The 6,290-nt window shown below is 39.7% G+C and overlaps 1 pseudogene across 1 annotated transcript; it reads right to left on the bottom strand.

The window, feature by feature from the left end:
* Positions 1-1,009: 1,009 nt before the first annotated feature.
* LOC311167691 (ATP synthase subunit d, mitochondrial-like) lies at positions 1,010-5,610 on the bottom strand (annotated as a pseudogene). Its single transcript has 2 exons — positions 5,479-5,610; positions 1,010-1,440 (listed from the first exon to the last, which is right to left on the bottom strand). The product of its transcript is annotated as an ATP synthase subunit d, mitochondrial-like (transcript).
* Positions 5,611-6,290: the final 680 nt, after the last annotated feature.

Genomic DNA, 6,290 nt, shown 5'->3' with positions numbered 1-6,290 from the left:
CAATACCATACTGTTTTAATTATTATGGCTTTGTAGTATAGCTTGAAGTTTGGAAGTATCATACCTCCTTTCTCCTTTGTTTTCATCAGCAGGGCTTTGGCTATTCGTGTTTTTTTGTTATTTAATATTATTATTTTTGAATATATTTTTATTTATATCTTTTACATCATTTATTTAGATATTATTGAAGAGAGAAGAGTTAATTTCTTATGACCTTTGTCTCAGAGAGCATAACACAGATGTTGTAAAATACTGGAATTCTTTAGGCAGAATGATTCTCTATTATGTAGGTTGAGCTCTTTAAGAACTTAGGGGTTTTATTGTGGGTACAGTTTTGGGGTACAGTTTGACATTTGGTTCAATAGGATTGACAAGTATTTGCCTGTAAAGAAAGGACCATGGTCACTTTGGGATTTCCATTCAGTGACATCAAAGTGCTCACATATGCAAAGAGTGGTCCCAAATCAAAGAAATGGGTTAGCCATAGCCAAGTTTGTCTGCATACACTCAGCTAACCAAAGTATGGGTGCCTAACAAGCAGTTAGTAAAGATTCCTCTCAGTAGTCCATGGTTTTAAACTAAAAATAAAAGAAGTAATACTCATCAATGTACAAAAAGAACACTGCAAGTCAACAAGTGAGTGTCCATGCTACACCAGGAGACACATCTCTTGTGTTCCTGGTAGGTGAACCTTGGAGGGAAGTTGTTTAACTCTGAACACCATCTGCTTGCTCTGAGGATCTTGAGACTGGTTTACTTCAGAAAACCACCTGCTTTTAGGGTACTCTGAATACTGCAAATGTGTTAACAATAATGAAATAAAAAATATGAAAGATATTTTTCAGGAAAGCATATTTTTGCTGTGGCAGTATATCCATTTGCATTTGCATTTATAACACATATTTCTTTGTATACTATCTTTTTACTATATAATTATTTTTAATATTCAGAATTATGAGAACCAGTGCATTCTACCACACTCAAGGTATAAACTCTCCATGGGCTTGTGTCACCAGTACGGATACTTCTTGTCTAACTTGGTTTCTGGGAGGACTTCATTCAGGTCTTTAATGGTCATCAGATCAAATGGAATTATGTTCTTTATGTTCTCCAGCTCTTTCTGGTACTCCTCCATCCTGGCCCTGGAGAGGTTCAAAAACTCAGCACAACTTTTACATCTTTTTCTTCAGCATCTGCCTGGGCAGTATATTTACCCTCTGGCACAGGAGCATTAAACTTCTCAAGGTTATCTACCAAGCCAGCCTTTACTATATTGGGCTTGTAGTAAGCCCAGTCGACAGCAGGTGGGCTCTCAGGGAAAATAGTCAATCTGGAGGTGAAAGTCTCATTCCACGACTTGACAGAGTTGGCAATGGCCTTTTGGTTTCAGGGGATGATCTCCCCAAAAGCTACCCAGTCAATTGCTTTTAGAGCAAGTTTTCACCCAGCCATCTTGAGATCCTTATTCAACAGAGTCCAGCCTATCATATTTCTTTAAATGCTTGGCGGGGGTCTCGCTGGTAGCCTGGGGTTAAGTCTCACCTAAGCTAAATTGGCCTGAGTTCTATCCTGGCCAGGGAGGTGACCCACATGGCACAGCAGACCTCTCCTGTCTCGCCTGCTGCTCCCCTCAGCAGCGTATTTCAGTGGGTCTGCCCGTTTTGCTCCCCACTCTGTCTCTGGTGAATCCTCTCACCACCCTCACACACACACCCTCTCTGCACTCCACATCTCTGGCCTACACCCAGTTCTTCTATGCAAAAAAATAAAATAAAAAGATAAATGCTTGGCAGGAAGTTGACACTTAACAGAGGTTTGAGGGAAGGACAAGTGCATTTTTCAAGGACACTCCAGGTTCTAACACTGCAATATTTAATGCTTATGCCTACCAAGGTGAGCTGTAGGTAGTTTTCAGTGTCAGGGATGTAGTTATGAGTTTATATGAAAGGAATCTTGACTTTGGAACGGAGTATGATAATCATCCAATAGAAATTGTAGATGGTAAAAAGAAACACTTCAGGGCAAATAGACCTTTGGAAAGAAGAAATATAACAAAAAATCCCTCCTCAAACTGGAGTAATATTCAGTATCATGGCTTAGCTGTGAATACAACCAGGATATTTAAACAGGACTAGTCCTGGTCTATGTATACTCTGCACACACACACACATACACACCAGTATAGGAAAGGTAATTCTTGTTACCTTTATAGTAACCCACATAGTATCTATGCCTCCATCACAAATCTTCTTTCTCCCACTCTCTACAAATTCTCCAATAAAAACCAATACTTCAAGTATACTCTTTGGGTCTGTGTTGGAGACACTGTCTTTGTTTTCAACCTCTACTCAGAAAAATTTGCAAGAGCTATGTAATGAACAGTAAATACCTTTCACCTAGATTCATCAATTGTTTGCCACATTTGTTTTTACCTCCCTACTATTTGCTAAACCACTAAAATTACTTAAAGTGTACTATAATCCTTCATCCCTAAATAAATAAGTCAGCATTTATCTTCAAAAAACAAAGACATTCTCTTTTGTGATCACATACAATCACTGACTGAGGGGATTGAACACTGATGCAATACTATTATCAAAAGTGTAAGCCATGCTTAAATTTTACCAACTGTTCCCAAAATGTCCTTTATAGAAAGTGTATTTCAGTCTAGGATTTAATCAATTTAGGCTCACATATTGAATTTAGTTCTTATATTTAAAAAATTCCTTTTAATCTAAAACAATTCCTCAGAATATTGGTAAACAGCCCAGTTGTTCTATAGACCCTCCACCCACCCCACCAAATTTGGGTAATGTTTTCTTATGATTAGATCCCAAGATATCCATTTTTCTGGGGAAGACCACAGAAGTGATGTGTCCTTTTCAGTGGAGCAATCACATCAGGAGTGATATGACATCACTGTATCATTTCTAGTAATGGGGTCTGGTTATGGTGTTGTCCACCAGTATCATTTCCCCTAGATTGTTTTCCAATTGAGGTTCAAAACCTCTTTAAGCAGGATAGTCGGGAACTACTTAATCACTAGAATCAGTTCCTTAATGAGTTTTTGGCCTCAGACTCTGATAATTAATTCAGAGCTGTGTGAGGCCCAGGGATCTCTTCTTTACTCCACTCATTCAATATTTATGGCACAATTAATCTGTCTGAAGTGCTTAGATATATTAGTGAATAAAACAAAGATTCCTACCCTTAATCATTCTTAGCGGAAGACCTTATGGAGTGGTTCCCTGTGCTGGGCCTTGTCAGCGGCTCTCCAGAGGCTAAGAAATAATATGTAACAGAGAAAACTAAGAAACAGATAAGAAATAAACTCAGCTTAATCTCCCACACCTTTTTAGAATGTTTATATTACTATCTCGTTCTCAAATCAAGGTTAAAAACTGATGAATTTATTAGAAATGTAGAGTATATGTGGGTTGAAAGTCAATTCAAAATAACAGATTTTATCAGTTAATGATGCAATATAGAGACACACTCAAAAACATTCCATACAAATCAAAGTGGACTTCTAAAATCATATTTGGGGGCCTCTCTGGTGGTACAAGGGGTTAAATGTCAGCACTATGAAGTTATCCATAGCCACTGCAGCATGAGTTCCATCCCCGGCCAGGGAGCTGACCACATGGCGCAGCAGACACAGTGTATTTCAGTAGATCCACTTGTTCTGTTCCCCACTCTGTCTCTGGTGGATCCTGTCACCTTCTGCACCACTGGCCTGTACCCCAGTTCTTGTATTCATAAATAATCTTTAAAAATAAATGACATGACAACATTGAATAATTAAAACAATTATTATTAAAATAATTTAATAATTATTTTATTATTATTAAAATAATTTAATTGTTATTAAAATAATTAAAACAATTAAAATGACTGCATCCAATTGCAGCTCTTTGATGATGTCTGATGTTGAAGATGTCCTCTTCCATGTATTTTACTACTGGGGTTCATTTTTGCTATATTTCTCTGATGTTTGTTAAGAGATGAGCTCAGTGTTTGACAAGATCTGAACTTTGCCTGAAGGTTTTCCCACAGTATTTACATTCAAAGAACTTTCCCCAAAATGGATTTTTTTAAAAAAATAAGTATTCCTGTATTGTAAGATTTTTATTTTATTTTTGCATAGAAGAACTGGGGTGTGGGTCAGAGATGGGGTGGGAGGATTCACCAGAGACAGAGTGGGGAGCAGAGTAGGTGGATCTACTGAAATCCACTGCTGAGGGCAGCAGCGGGGACACAGGAGAGGTCATGGGTCAGCTCCCTGGCCAGGAATAGAACTCATGCTGCAGTGGCTGTGGATAGCTTCATAGTGTTAACACTTAACTTCTTGTGCCACCAGGCAGGCCCCTGTTTTGATTTGGGAAGTTCAGTCAAGTTCAGGGGTTTACTGAATCAGTAAGTCCAAAGGTCTAGCACTTTGTTAACTAAGTAAGAAAAAGCTTAAAGAATTACCTAGTGGGCTTCCAACATAAAAACAGATGTTCTACCTAACCCACCTACTCATTCTTGAGAGGATAGCAGTACATGAAAAACTAAGAAAGGTAGAGGCCAACAAGTTAGTATCTATAGATCCAAGAAGGCTGTAGGGTCCCAGTCATACCAAACATTACTTTTACTTCCAATTTCAAGACTGAATGTTTCACATTTAATACTGGTAGTAACAATGATAATAAAAGGCTGGGACGCATAAAAAATAAAAACAATGTTTGAAATACTGAAATTTGCTCTTACTAAACCAAAACTACATTACAGTAAATGATTTGCAAGTGGCTTTACCTTATGGGTTGTAAAACTGCATTTCCAGAACTAGATGTGGTTTAGACCCTAAGTCATTTTGCTGATGGATTCATTTTTCACTGACTTCTCATGTCTTCAATAGTGCCAGGAACTGCATGTCAATTAAAACACTTTTAACATGGCTTTCTTTTAATGACAAAGTCTGATACCAAAAAGGCCTTTGGTATACCTACACCACATGAATCACTGGTGACACTTTCCTTTTGCATGTACTTTCTGGTGTTTCATAAGATTCGAGCTGCCACGGAAGGCTTTCCCACACTCGTCACACTCATATGGTTTTCCCCGGTATGGACTATCTGGTGATGTATGAGGGTGGAAATCTGGCTGAATTCTCTCCTGCATTCTTCACACTCATAGGGCTTTTCTCCAGAGTGAATCCTCTGGTGATTAATGAGGCTGAGTTCACATAGAAGGCCTTCCCACACTCCTGAAACTCATAAGGCTTTTCTCCTGTATGGATTCTCTGATGTTTGGTGAGGGCTGAGCTCACACTGAAGGCTTTACCATAGTCATTACATTCATAGGGTTTCTCTCCATTGTGGATTCTCTGATGTATTATCAGGTGTGCCCTCACACTAAAGGCCTTCCTGCACTCATTACACGTATAAGGCCTCTCGCCAGTGTGGATTCTCTCATGTACGGTGAGGGTTGACGTACGCTGAAGGCTTTTCCACAGTGATCACACTCATAGGGTTTCTCTCCAGTGTGGATTCTCCGGTGTTGAACAAGGCCTGAGCTCTGAGCAAACTTCTTCCCACATTTGCTGCACTTATAGCGTCTTTCTTCCATGGGTCCGTTCTTAAGCTTTTTTAACTGGTGCACATACTGAGCTACTTTTTTTATACTCAGGAATCTGTAATGCATCTGCATTATATAAGCTAGGGGCCTTTAGGTGAGGGTCCATCCTTACCAAGGTCTTTCCTTCAGAACTGACACCTCATTTGCATCTCTGACCTTGATTCCTGAAAAAATAAACAAACCTTTCAAATGTAATTTATTTCCAGCTGGTAGAGTAACATGATGTGATACAGACTGAATGGGGTTGCTCCAGCATATTGTAACCCCAGGACAACTGGGTGGCAGCCAGATCAAATGGCTTTATTTAGTATGTTCCATCACACAACTACATCACAGAACTATTGACCTATTCAACTGGCAGCTTAATCTCCTTTTACAAAGGTATGTCAAACACAGAATCTCAGACATACACAAATATAAAAATAATACACAGCTCTTACTTAAATAAAAATTGGGGGCCTCCTGGGTGGCGCAGTCGGTTGAGCGCAGTGCTTTGAAGCTGTCCACAGTCTCTGCAGTGCGGGTTGGATCCCAGCCAGCCAGGGAGCTACCCACATGGAGCAGCAGACCTCTCCAGTCTCACCTGCTGCTCCCCTCAGCAGTGCTTTTGGTCCGTCTGCCTGTTCTGCTCCCCACTCTGTCTCTGGTGAATCCCCTCGCCCTCCTGCACC

Source organism: Talpa europaea (genome assembly GCF_964194135.1).
Source record: "Talpa europaea genome assembly, chromosome: 2".
Taxonomy (NCBI): domain Eukaryota; kingdom Metazoa; phylum Chordata; class Mammalia; order Eulipotyphla; family Talpidae; genus Talpa; species Talpa europaea.
The sequence above is the reverse complement of the archived record's forward strand: the minus strand, read 5'-3'. Positions and strand labels throughout refer to the sequence as shown.